Source organism: Falco naumanni, chromosome 6 (assembly GCF_017639655.2).
Source record: "Falco naumanni isolate bFalNau1 chromosome 6, bFalNau1.pat, whole genome shotgun sequence".
NCBI lineage: Eukaryota > Metazoa > Chordata > Aves > Falconiformes > Falconidae > Falco > Falco naumanni.
In genome coordinates, this window is record NC_054059.1 from 5,394,233 (window position 1) to 5,407,949 (window position 13,717).

The following is a 13,717-nucleotide window of genomic DNA, read 5'->3' on the forward strand; positions in this document are numbered from 1 at the left end:
GCAGCAGCTCTGGATTCGGCAGCAGGCATGGCGATGGGGATCACTAGCTGGCCAGGATTTAACTGAACACAGATGGGAGTGAGGCAGCCTGAGCCTGATGCAAAGTGCTTCCAGTCCTTGCTTCTCCTTGGGGTCTGCAAGCCGCAAAAGCAACAGTGCTTCCCAGCTCTGTCATAAAACTTCCTTAAAGCTATTTGTTGGGGTTTTTTTTTAAGTGAAGCTTTCATTATCTAGAAGAGATATTCAGAGACACTCACAGCTACTTATCGCTAATAAAAATAAACATTAGGACTGGACAGGCTGGGTACCTCACTGCACTTGTTCAATAGCTGCTTCTTACTTGGCTGAGTACCAGATGGGAATGACCACCCAAGAGCTTCTTCTCTGGAAGTACCACCATTTGCAGAGAAGCTGCCAGGTTTTGGGAGAGCAAAATACAACACAAAGAACCAAAAAGATTCTGTGTGGCTGGTCCCCAATGGACCATGCCCAGGAAGCCCGTCTGCCACACCGCGGTGTGGCTGCTCATCACCCCACGCTTTGTACCCTGTTACAGGAGGTTTGTTTCAGAAGGAGGGCAGCAGGGGCTGGGAGAGTCCCCTGATGCACACACGGCCCCCTGAGAGATATGCTGCCAGGTGCAGCAGGTTTTTCAGCCATCTTGGCCAAGGGAACAGCATGGCCCTTCTCGCCAACCTCACAATGAGCTGAGAGGGCAGGAGGGAGGACAGACATCTGAATAAAGGCTGTGTTACTGTCCTGAGCCCTCGTCCTGGGAAGGACAAGACATAGTTTTCAGTCTGTGCTGAACTGAGAAGGCCCATCACCTCCCAGGACTGGACTCAAGCATTGTGTGACCATGCCTTGAGGGCACCTGGACTTATATCCTAAATGGACGGAGGAGAAGGCGGCAGGGCTTCCTCCCACAGATCACAACCAGACATATGAATGTTGTTTCTTTTGAGGGAAAATTGGAAAAGGTGCTGAAAAAGCCATAGAACTGATTTAATGGCTTGAGAATCCATTTTTCCGTGAGAGACCCAGCTCATAACATTTGGGTTTTTATCAAATAGAAGACTGAAAGATGATTCTCTTGTAGCATGTGAAGTATTTCCATGGGAGGAAATACCAGCTGCTAAAAGGCTCTTTAACCAGCAGAAAAATGCATAACAAGAGCCAGTGGCTGGAAGCTGAAGCCAGGCAAATTAAAATGGGAAATAACGCATATATTTTTAAGAGTGGGGGTAATTAACCACTGGAACAAATCCTCAAGGGAGGCCGTGGATTCTTATCTCTGGAGAGTTTCAAATCATGGCTGGATGGATGCCTTTCTGGAAGATGTGCTATAGCCAAAGAAGCTATTAGGTTCAATACATGGGTAATTGTGTGATATGTAATGGCTTGTGATATACAGGAAGTAAGAACAGATGATCTAATGTTTCTTTCTGGCCTTAAACCTAAGAAGCTATTCATCTAGATGGGAGCCCTGTGCCTATAGCTGAGAATTTGATCCAAGGCTCCCGCTGCAACATTCATAAACCTGTGAAAAATGAGTGCATAAACGCACCAAAGAGAATAGAATCAAACAGTGAATGGGGAACTCAGGATGAAGAAACACACCCATAAAATAATCTATTTCTATTTTTTCATGAATTATGCTGGAATACAATGAGCACCTATAGAAACCAGGACTGTGAGGCAGTAATTTAGACTGGAGAAATTCAAATGAAATGGGAAGACACAAGACTATGTTTGGAGACTGTCAGGTTTCTGCGATAAAATTGCATTAGTAATTAATAATCTCCCAGAAAAGAGAAAGAGAGAGATCATCTGCTACCATGTGTCTATTAGCAGATAAATCCAAAGTGAAAGATATCCCCTCTGGGACTACTTGATGGATTATATTAAATTTAATGGTAATGGAAGGAATACTGTAATTGGAAGATGCTGGAGGGAAAAGATATGGTGGGAGCAAGAGAAGGAGGTACATTGCTGATATGGAAGACCCTGTGGTATAGGAATGGGCTCAGTTCCTGCCAAACTGCACCAAAAGAGCAGAAGGTGCTCCATTCCTTATAGCCAAGGACAGAAAATGTAGAGGACGATCTTAGCTAACATGGAAACCAGTCTATATTATCCCCAAGGGAGGTACGTTTGGCAACTACAGTGTGGAAAATAAATATTAGAAATGCCAGAATTTTTTGAATCTGTGAGTACATTTCAGAGGAATAAAATGACAAGTTCAATTAGGTTCCTTGAAGCAGAGGAGAGAAACTGATTAATCAGGCATGGAAGTTCCTAAGTAACCAAAACAACTGTGTGGGCTTTCTCCTCTTGACTCATGTTACAGGAGGAGGGTGTATCTATTTGAAAATGGAATATATTTCCACATGCTCTATAAAGGAATGTCCAAACATATCTAGATAGAAAATGGTCTCTGTTACATAGGTCTCTCCAGAGCCTGTCGTATGTTGTGCAAAGCTCTGGAATACGTACAGGAGTTTTAGGGTGTTTTCTTTGAAGGTGAAGTGGCTTTTTAAAGAATATGTGGAGTCAGTGGTAACATCACAAAGGGGCAATATAAGCTTCACAGGTAAACTTGTATTGAGCAGAAAGATAACTATACCAAAAGGCAGCTTAGATTTAAAAAAAAAAAAAAAACAAAAAAAAAACCACAAAAAAAAAACAAAAACAAAAACAAAAACAAACCAGCAACACATTTATAATGCCTGGAGTCCAAAGGCTTCTTGGAAAAATAGCCGTGTCTGTCAGGAAAGAGCAATGTGGAGAACCATATCCCTGCAAATTGCCAGCAGAATATCAAGAGTTACCGTCCTCGGCCAGTAAAACATCAAATTATTATTACATCTGAGCTGGCTCTTTCCCAGAGCATTGGATACCTTCTCTCCCAGCCTCGGAAAGCTGCCTTCTGCAGATGGGCTTTTTCAGAGGTGTCATACACCTCACCGCTCAGGGGAAGAGACAAACAAAAGCCAATGCATGTGACACAGAAGTGAACCATGCAAATAATATCATGCGAGAGGATGAATCCTGATTGTAAAGCTACAGGATGTCTGCAGAGAAATTCACCTTTCCAGCAGTGCTCCATTTACTCGCTTTGGCTGAAGGCTGAGGGAGGGACAAGGGACCCCCTACTAATTTAGAAACCTTCATGTTTTCAAAGGGATTTGGGGGTCGCTTTTTATGTCATTTTTGGTCACAGCTGATTGAATTTGATCACGACAGCGAGTAGGAGGGTGACCAAGGTAGGGCTGTACTCTTTGGCCGTGAGCACAGCAGAGCACAAAGCCACTGACGTGGCTGCCACGCTCTTCTTGGTTTGGGTTTTTCTCCACCACCCAGCAGCCAGCCCTCCTCTGCACCACGCTCCCTGATGCTCCTGCACCTGGGTGCCCCTGCCCACCGCTGGAGCCGGTGGGTGCCAGGCTTCCTGGTGCCACAACACATTTGTGGGTGTTAGCATCATGAGCAACTCAAGCAGCATCGCTAATCTGTGTGGCATTGCCTCTCCTCGACAGCACCAGCCGCTCCAACACGGGGATCACTAGTTTATTTTTACGGAATATTTTGTGCATCTGGACTTGTAGCTGCTTCCCACAGGAGACTGTCTTGGAGTAGGAAATATTCCAAATAACGTATGAGCTGCTACGGACATCCACAGCAGAGAAGTGAGAGCTAACAGATGAAGCATAAAGCTGGGCGCCGAACCCTTGCAGCGCTTAACCCTGACTCTGCTGGTGACTCGCTGCAAGCATGGGGATGAGCTATTTATGTAATGCCTCTCTCTCCCGCCTCCAGCAGTTATTATGAGGGTGAATTATTTAATGTGTGTGCACAGGTTTGATGTTGTATGCACCATTTCATACGCACATAAGTGCTAAGGATTATTGGGTGGCTCTGTCATCGCTAGAACACTAAACATGCATTTCTGGGCTTAATTAGGTGTGTAAAAATGACTGCACACAGCCACACTGGAAAATGTGAGTCCTGATGTATAAATAATTGTAAGGACATGGCAAAATGGATCTCAGCAAGAGAAAGCCCATCTGGATTTAGCCTTGGCCAAAGCCTGCTAAAGTGCCTCTGATGGCCTCTAAGCTCTTAAGGCACCCAGAGAGGATTCCCACCGCAGTCCTTTCCTGGTCTGCCCGGTGAGAGTCTGAGCAGAACAGGGCTATTACTTCATTAAAAAAAAATCAAACAAAAACCTGGACAGAAGTCATGAAAGCTTTGCTGTAAGCTCAGATCTTGGGCACAGGCTTATCAGAAGTTTTGCAGAGGCTTCTGTGTACCCTGGAAGGGAAGGTGGTGGGCCATGAATCTCTTGGCCTCTGTGTGTGTCAAGCCACCCTGAAGAACATTTCATGGCTTGCCTGTCCTCCTCACTGCTCTGCTTTGGCAGCGGTATGTCGCATCCAAACACATGCTAGCCACTAGCCTTCAGTTGCCCCGGAGAAATGCTCCACTTGCGGAGCCAACAAATTGACACCGGCGAAATATTTTATGCAAGTCACACAATCACAGAATGGTTTGGGGTGGAAAGGACCTTAAAGATCATCTAGTCCACCCCCTTCTGCCATGGGCAGGGACATAAGTCAGCAAGTCGCAGCAAGCCATGATTTGCATTTGTGCAATTTACTTCTGTTTGGGGGCCGGCTAATCTCCACCAGTGCAAATAGCAGCTTCGCCTGTATGCACTTGTGGACAATGCTGACAAAGCCCCATCAGCGGCTGTCACCAGTGGATATAATATAGCAAAATCCCCTAACCAAACAAGACCTTAATTTCTCATTGAGTTTTGGGTTCCCTGAAATCTCAACTTGAAAGAGGTTTCATCCCTTGCTCAAGGGGTAGAATCCTCTGGTGAGAAAAAGTAAAGAAAGGTTCATAGTGCACAGACTTTCTGCAAATAAATGCCTTAGTATCTCACCAATGGGATCAACGTGATGCAACTGCAACAGCATCTCAGCCTCATCTCTGTTGCAGACCTTGGGAAAAGTAAGTCCAGCTTTTTCTGATGACCCTGTGTCATCATAGGAATGTTTTCAGAGTACATTCTTCATATGTTAATAGTTTTGCGCAGTATTAAACTGGATCTAATTATGCTCAGTTTGCTAGGAACAGCAAATCAGATTCACAATTGTGTTTTCATTTTAAAAATCATTCTATATAAAGATTCCATTAAGATGTTAATTGCTACCGGAATTATATGCACATAAATAATAAACAAGAATACCCACCTATTATTAGAAAATAATTTCCACATATACCAAGCCATTTACTTTAACGTGCTTTAGATTTTAAGTGGTAAGTAGTGTGCCTGGCTAGAATTAGGAAAAGATCCTCTGTTATGAAAATGTGGCTTTATGTCCTCTGCAGAGTGCCACTTGCCAGCCCACACTAAAAGAATATAGGTGATGCCCTTTCAGCATCGATAAAAAGAATGGCTCACATAAAAATTCTAATGATGGGAAACATTGCGCAAGTTTAAATCACTGAAGGAGACAGCACAAAAAAAGAACAGACTATGAGACAAATGTGTGAGGGCAGCAGACGCTTTTCTGCCTGTGGACCCTGTATTTTAACCAAGCAAGGGCAAACTCCAAACCTTCAAAGAGGCCTGGATGACGTGATCATGTCCCTTGCCAGAAACTCCCTGAATTTGCTGGTCTGTCTTTGTGGAGGATCCAGTATGAGATGGGAAGTGAGCTCCCCAGCCCATGGGTGACGGCCACCCCCGGAGAGCAAGGGCAGCGAGGACACAACTGTGGCCAAAATCCTGATAGGGGTCCTCCCTCTGCTGAAGTGGCAGCAGCTGGAAATGACGCCAGTGAGCTCAGTCACATCACAGGAAAGTATCTGTGCTTGTGCCTATTGGTCTCAAGGTGTCATGATGACAAGATGGGGTTTATTTTTGGCCTCTAGAAAGAGGATTTCTTGCTCTTGCAGAGCATATTGGACACTGAGATCAGACACGCCCTACGTAAGGTCTGTTGACATGCCCATTGGGCAACAGTCATCTTCGGTGACACACAAAGAATGAAAAGGAAAATACAAAAAGTCTAGCAGTATCAACAAATTCTCCTTTCTGTGCCCTTCCTCTAGCATCACAGGCTGAGTCCACATGAGGGAACAGAGAGATTTCACTCGGGAGAAAACTGGAAAGGAACAAGAGGAATGTAAATGCAGTGTGAATCAGAAAACACACTCAGAATTATAAAAAGTCTCTACTTCAAGAGGAGACACAATAGAAGCCTGAAAGCCTGAGCAATAGGAACTAGGAAATAGAAAAAGGAAATTAAATTTTTAAAACTCTGTATGTTTAGATGGTGTTATCTTCAAGACAACAAACAGCAAGGGGCCAGGAAATTCCAAATTAAATCCAACACTTTCCTTATTTCCTGATTTTCTCTTGTTAAGTATAAAAAGCACAGCCAGGTTCAAGTTAACATTGTATTTCCTGCCATGCGATTCTATTGCGTAACTTTCATTGCTATGTACATGTGGACTGGCCCACCCTGAAAAAAAAAAACACCAAGATACAGTATCTTGACAGGCAAAGAGAGCCCAGAATTTCAGAGCCATAGTTCACAAAAGATGCAACAAGCCCAACTGCTGGTCCCAAAAGGTTTTTTGTAAATCCAAGGTGAATAGATCATGGATGGAGTTCATGTCTGATGGCAGATTCTGTTGTTATTAGGTGACATCTATTGATCAGTGTGAGCTATCTGACAAGTGTTTACCCTACCAGAATTTAAATCGTGTAGCTCTTTGGCACTGCTCTGACACAGTTGCCGTCTTCTACAGTGCTTTAACTCCTGTGAGTTGACTATGAAAGGCAGCTCACCAAGGCTGCTGGCTACCTGAAGCTTGCAGCATGTCCTGCTGCAGGGAGGGATCATCTGAGACACAAGTCGATGAATTGAGCAATAGGACATTTCCAGCCCTGTAGGCAGTTCCTGTGCAGGGAGGTTCATCATGGGAAACAGACCCAGTGGGGCAGCGGGACGTGTGGGGTGGTGAAATGAGGCCCGGCCAGTTCCCCTCCAGCCAGAAGGCGTTAGTTCCCAATGGCCGCCCAAGTCCCAAGCCCTAGGAGCACACCTATCCATCAGAAAGAGAAAGCCAAAGCAGAAGGCATACCTAGCACAAACACACAAAACAGTTTGTCACACATAGGTGACACCTGTCCCCAGTCCTTATCAGTAGAGTGTGCAGGGCAGCACGTATCTCACTGCAACCCCAAGAAAGGTGCTGTTCCTCTGGCAGGGACAGCTAAGTCCTCAGACACTGCCAGTGATGTCGCTGGACCAGCAGCAGGAATTCCTGGGGCGAGGAGGTGACACCCATGACACCAACAGTGGCGCAAGGAAACCCATGCCTTCCCCAGGCTCACCCTCGGCGTGGGGTGAAGAGCCCAGGGAGAGACCATGCCTGCTCTGTCACTGTGGCCCGTGGAACTCGGCCGTGAGAGCAGCATGTGGAGGACAGCTGGGTGTGAGTTAGGGCCAGTGCAGCTTATCCCCCAGGCAAAGGGGACTGTAAAGCCACCTCTGTGGATTACAGCCCTGCAGCTGGCCAGATGCTGGTCGGCACGGGCTTGGCACGGGCACCAAAATGTGTCCAGCCACAGGCTGGCACTGATCCTGCTGTACTCCTCTCTCTGCAGCGGGGGTCCTCCTGGCCACTGAGGCTCAGCACAACGTTCCAGTTGCTTCCTCATCATCAGGAAATAATTCGGACTCAAACCTTATTAACAAGAAGGTTTTGCTCCCACGAACTCTGGGGGCTCGTGGCCTCAAGCTCAAGGGCTTGCTTTCCTCAGGTGCTAACGCTGACTCTGATACAAGCCCCTTCTTTTGTTTTTTGAGTGAAGCCCGTCGCTGGCCCGAGGGCAAACAGCAGCCAGGGGATGGTGCAGACCCCACGGGACGATCCATGGTGCCTGGTTGCCACCAGCTGTGTCCTGCACCCAGCGCCTGCACTCTGCCAGCATCCAGCAGCACACAGGTCCCACAGCACAGCCCAGGAGCCCAGCCAGAGTTGGACTCTGATTATTGAGATTATTGTTAGGAGGTGGGTTTAGTCATGACGACCTGACTTTTCACTGATATCTATGAGAGTTGACCCAAACTTCTCAGCTAATTCTGTGCTTTCACAAATTATTTTTTGACAGTCCTGGAATCCTCAGAATCGAGGCTGAGAGGTGGCAGGACATTGTACTTTTCCCTGTGCCAATTTTAATTTTAAAAACTGCCTTCTTTTACACAGTCAATAGGTTTTGAAAGGAACAAGGGAGGGAGGGAGCAAGGGAGGGAGCGACAGAGAAGCGCAGGGAGGGAGGAAAGGGGGAAGGGAGGAAGAAGGGGAAAGAAAGGAGGAAGGGAAAAGGGAAGGGAGGAGAGAAAGAGACAAAGACAAAGAAAGAAAGAGAAAAAAGAACAAAAGGGAGGGAAGGAAGGAAGGAGGGAAGGAGGGAGGGAGGGGGGAGGGAGGGAGGGAGGGAAGGAGGGAAGGAAGGAGGGAGGGAAGGAAGGAAGGAGGGAAGGAAGGAAGGAGGGAAGGAAGGAAGGAAAGAGGGAAGGAAGGAAGGAACGAGGGAAGGAGAGAAGGAAGGAGGGAAGGAGAGAAGGAAGGAGGGAAGAAAGGAAGGAAGGAAGGAAGGAAGGAAGGAAGGAAGGAAGGAAGGAAGGAAGGAAGGAAGGAAGGAAGGAAGGAAGGAAGGAAGGAAAGAATTCCACTCTGTAGCCAGCAAGGTTAGGTGAATTATAATGTATTTACAAACGACACTTGAAAAGAAGGATTCTACACTGTGTTCTGATCCTTCCACTTTGCTTCCTATTTTAGGTGTTTTCATTGATGTTGGAAAAGTCTAGCAATACAATTTGCATTTCAGGCAACACTGTGGATCAGTTTGCCACAGACAGATAGATACAGTTCTTTTTCAAGTGACATGGTTTAGTGATGGACTTGGCAGTCCTGGGTTAACGGCTGGACTTGATGATCTCAAAAGTCTTTTCCAACCTAAATGATTTTATGAATCTATGATCCTCTAATAAGGTCTGACATGTCACTTCTCGATGCATCAAACTTGCCAAACACAAGTTGAAATTTTAAGACATCACTGAAGGGTATGGTCAGTCCTTTCCAGGATTTGCAAGGAAGTTTTATCACTCAAGGGTGAAAGTTAGGATTAAAACTCACCAGAGTTGGTGGCGTGGAGCTGCTGTAAGCGATGCCTGAATACAGCCCTGCCATGACATGTTTTATGGAATCCACGAGCAAGAAAACCTATGAAAATGAAACACTAAGTTTTCCATTTTAATTTTTGAAGCTTTAGAGTTCTCTGGGCTTTCTTTTGCCACACTGTCCCCTTTCCAGTTAAAAATGCTTGAACCAAAAGAGAAGGAAAACCAAAGAAAGATTGGGGGGGACCACAGTCGTGGACCATTATTCATTTTATTTTTCCTGAAGGGAGAAGGATCAAGAGATAGAGTTCCAACTTTGTAGAAGAAGTTCGATTTTTCATTATTTAAAATGTTGAAACATCATTTTCACACTCTTTAGAATTAAATACGTTATGAAGAATCTATCCAGCTTGGACCAGCACTAGCACCAGACAGAAGAGAGCTTCCCCAGTTGCATGCATTGCAGATATTTCGTATTAGTCAGGAGGCAAGGGAGTAAGAGAGGTCTCCAGCAAAGGGGCGAGGCAATGACAATTTAACAGACTGTCCTCTTTATAAACTAACCTCCTGTTCTGATCAGTTGTGCAGCTACCGAAGATCCCACCCCAGATCCATTTTCTCAGATGAAGGAAACGCAGACCTATGTCTCCCAAGAAAACATCTCAGCTACCAGGGTAGGGGTTAACATGCAGGGTTTCTCCTGGCATCACACACTTCACCTTCTCCACCCAAGTTGTACCAGTGTGTAGAAACATGACAGGTTCCTGGGGCAGGGCATGAAGGGAATCAGAGACCTGTCCTTACGTGGCCTCACTGCTAACAGGCTATATGAGTGGTGACACAGCAGTCTGTGCTGCTTCTGTCATGCAGCTGTTTAATGTAAAATGCAGACGCAGGCATCCCCTTCAAACTGAACAGGATTCAGGGTTGTCTTCCTACTAGCACCTTTGTACATCCAGGCCAACAAACCCTGAACCCTTCTTTGAATAGTGGCTGTGCTACAACAGCTGCTCCTGGCGGAGACAACATGGGTAGAGAATATGAAGATGGATGAAGCAGTAAATAAAGTTGGGAGAAGCATATGGAACAACTCTTATCCCTGTGTGGTTTACTAGGGCCAAATGAGAAAAGTTGGTTCAGTAACAAGGAATGTAGTTGTATCTACTGAATGAGGAACTGTGTTTAATAAAGATGCAACTCTGCAAGGAGTTTTGGTTGTAGGGATGGCAAGCAGCTGAACAGAGACATCAGTGTCATAGGGCATATATGGTTCTTGGTTGAACAGATAATGCTGAAAAATTAGAAGCTGTCAGAAAGAGTTAGAAAAAGTACCCAAACATGAGAGAGAAAAGTTTTAGAGAAGACCTTTAAGAAGCTTAGTCATAAAAGAAGACTAAAAAATGATCGATTAGTGTGTGTTGGTGAAGTAAAATTTTTCCATGAAGAAAAAATATGAACCACTAAAAGACTGCTGATTTTAGCAGAACCAAAAGCCAGTGGCTGAAAGATGAAGCCAGATGTGTTCACATTTTGAATGAGAAGCAATTCTTATGTAGCACAGAAGGCAATAAACCTCTGGAACAAGTTGCCACAGGAAGTGCTGGACTTCCCGTCTTTCAGTGTCCCCAAAGAAAGGATTTTCTGGCAAGTATCGTTTAAACACAGACTTCAATTGAGTTAACAGCCTCAGCACAAGAGTAATAGATGGACAGGTAAGACGGGTAAGACCCTCTAACAGACACAAGATCAGATGATCCAGTAGGTCCTTCTGGATGTGTGCTCTGTGAACATACGAACTGAAGGTCCTTAAAGCCTTCTTAGAAAATCACAGATGTTTTTCACTGAGATTACTAAGTGTAGCACATGGGCAACCTGGATAAAAACAGTGATTCAACAATAAAAACGAGATTCAATTATACATGACTTGCCTCTACGCTATTCAAAGGGAGCTGGCATTTTGACTTCCACTGGCTCAGAATCTTCTGTGAATAGCACTTGGACCAGGAAGACTGATGACATTTTCAAAGAACTACATCATTCACCTGATGAACTTTTTATGAGACAAGGAATTTACCTTTACCCATTTATCTACAAAGATAAAAGTTTGGAGGCTTTAAAAGTAAAAACCAAGTAAAAAACCTGACTGCCTTTTCAGGGCCATTTACAATGAAGTAAATATACACACTAATCTACCAATTTATAAGGTTTGTCTTTCAGCATCCTGCCTCATTAAATGCCTGGCCTTCTCTTTCTCCTTTTTCAGTTGTTTGGGTGAAGTCCTAGCCCCACATCAGTCTATAGCCAGACTTAGTGGGGGAAGAGAGAGGAAATCTTTCAGCCTCTGTTTTGCCTTTAAAATGCCATCCTGCTGTTCTGCTTGGGTTCCCCAGGCCTGCTTAACCAACCCTGCCAAACCCGACAGCTTTGGTGAGTCCTCTGCTCCCCAGCTCTTCTGCCCCTCCTGTATGAGTGTGTTGCAGTAACAAGCCTGCACCCTGCTCTGTCTTCACGTGCACGCCAGAGACGGCTGGACCAGTGCTGTACAGCCCACAAACACACTGACATTTCTCAACACCCAAACTTGTAATTCCTTTAGAGTTTTGTGTGGTTTATTAAGCTCTGTACTAACAATTCAGGTGTTCTGCCAGGTGGCACCATACCCATAACAACATACACCATCAACAGGGCTGGGACTTTCAGCTCCAGGACAGGGCTCTGGATACTTGAGCTAATGCAGTAATATGTTCACCCTTCAAGTTAACTGCAAATACAGGAGGCGAGAGTCATAGTTTGCTAATGGGTCTTATAGATGTTTGCTAGCAGCAGAGGTACAAAGAAGCTGAGAAAAACTGCCCCGAATCGAGGTTCACGATGGAGGAGTATTCAAGTGGACACAGGTACCCCCAAACAAATCCTCTCTTCTGACCCCTTCTGTTTTGACCCTTCAAGTACTGTGCCTGCTGTAGCCCATGTCTCCCTTGCTCATTCTTCCAGTCTCTTCTTGCCAGTGATTTCCAGTCTCCCGTCTTCAGGTTTCTCAACCCAGTTTCTATTTTTTTATCTATTCAGCCCTAGCTTTCCACTCTAGCCTTGTTCTTCATTATCCACTCCAGTTCCCCAGCCCTCCTGTCCCAGCATTCAGACCCAGGTTGTTTACCCAGTGTCTTCATCCTGCCTTTCTTCTCTCCATATTCACGTGCAACATGCTTAGCTCCCTGTTTGATAGCTCTCTCTCTGCCTCCCAGGATCTCACAATCCCAGTTTCCTTCTCTATGTTCCTCACAATTCCTGTCTGGCTTTCTATCCAGCCAGTTCTCCCTCTTGCTGAAGATCCTGCTCAAGGCATCTCTCTTTTCACAGTATCTGCTCCTTCTCCCCACCTCTATCAGGTTTCTAACCACAGCCTCTTTGTCCCACTAATCTCAGGATGTTGCTTAATTTCTTTTTTCTCAGCTAGCACTCCTAGTCTCTGCTCCCTTCCCAGTTTTCCCCCACCCAGCCTGCTGTCACCAGCCCCTCTCAAAATACTTACCCACCCTGTCTTAATCTTGCTCTTTCCTACATCTCCTCCATCACCTCCAAGTCAGTGTCATTCCTTTCCTGTTCAATCTTAGTCTTACCACACTAAGGAAGAGCTGCTGATGGGAGAGTAGTCCAGGAGTGGGGAAACTGGGATGAGAGCAGATACTAGGAATGTGAGATAAATGGTCAGGATGGGATTAGCAGCCCATTTTTCCATTGAGTGGGTCCCCAGAAAAAAATAAAACATTTGACTGCACTTTCTGCATACTCAGAAAGAAAGATAGTAGCTTGAGGATCACATATTCATCATGGAAAATTTCTGCCTTAAAGACTAAATTTGGCAGTTATAAGTAGCAGAAAATTGGATCATTGCAAAGATCAAGGGATTTTAATTAACAATTTGCCATTATTCTAGGTGTAATACAACATAATGTTATCCCAGAATAGTAACTGCTTTATCTGCACGACAATTTCATACTATTATTTAATTCTTACATAGTGAAAACACGCGATACTCTCAGTAGGGATCAGGACATCATATTATATGACACTGTATGTATACTACAAAACCACCTCTCTGGGAAAAGGCTGATTTGATCGGCTCATCTTCCCATTTTGCCCAGTAGCTTTCTGATTATAAGAACATGAGGATAGAGTACAAAACACATGTAGGTTAAGTAATTTTAAATAGCCAATTATCCATATCCAGCCATGCTGGATTTGGGGTTTAATTGCTTCAGACATCCAAGCTTTTTCTCCAGTTATCTCTTCACAGCCCACAAACACAATTTCATGTTAAAGTAGCACTGTCGTGAAAATTCCCCATGAATTTGCCAGTCTCAGCACTCCGTCTCAGTTCTAAGTCAAAAGTTTTTCTACACAGAAAAGTAAAAAACTTAGTAAATCTTAAGTGAACAATATTGACCTAATAGAGCAAAAAAATCTACCTCTACACATTACAGATAAACAACTGGAAACTGCAGAGA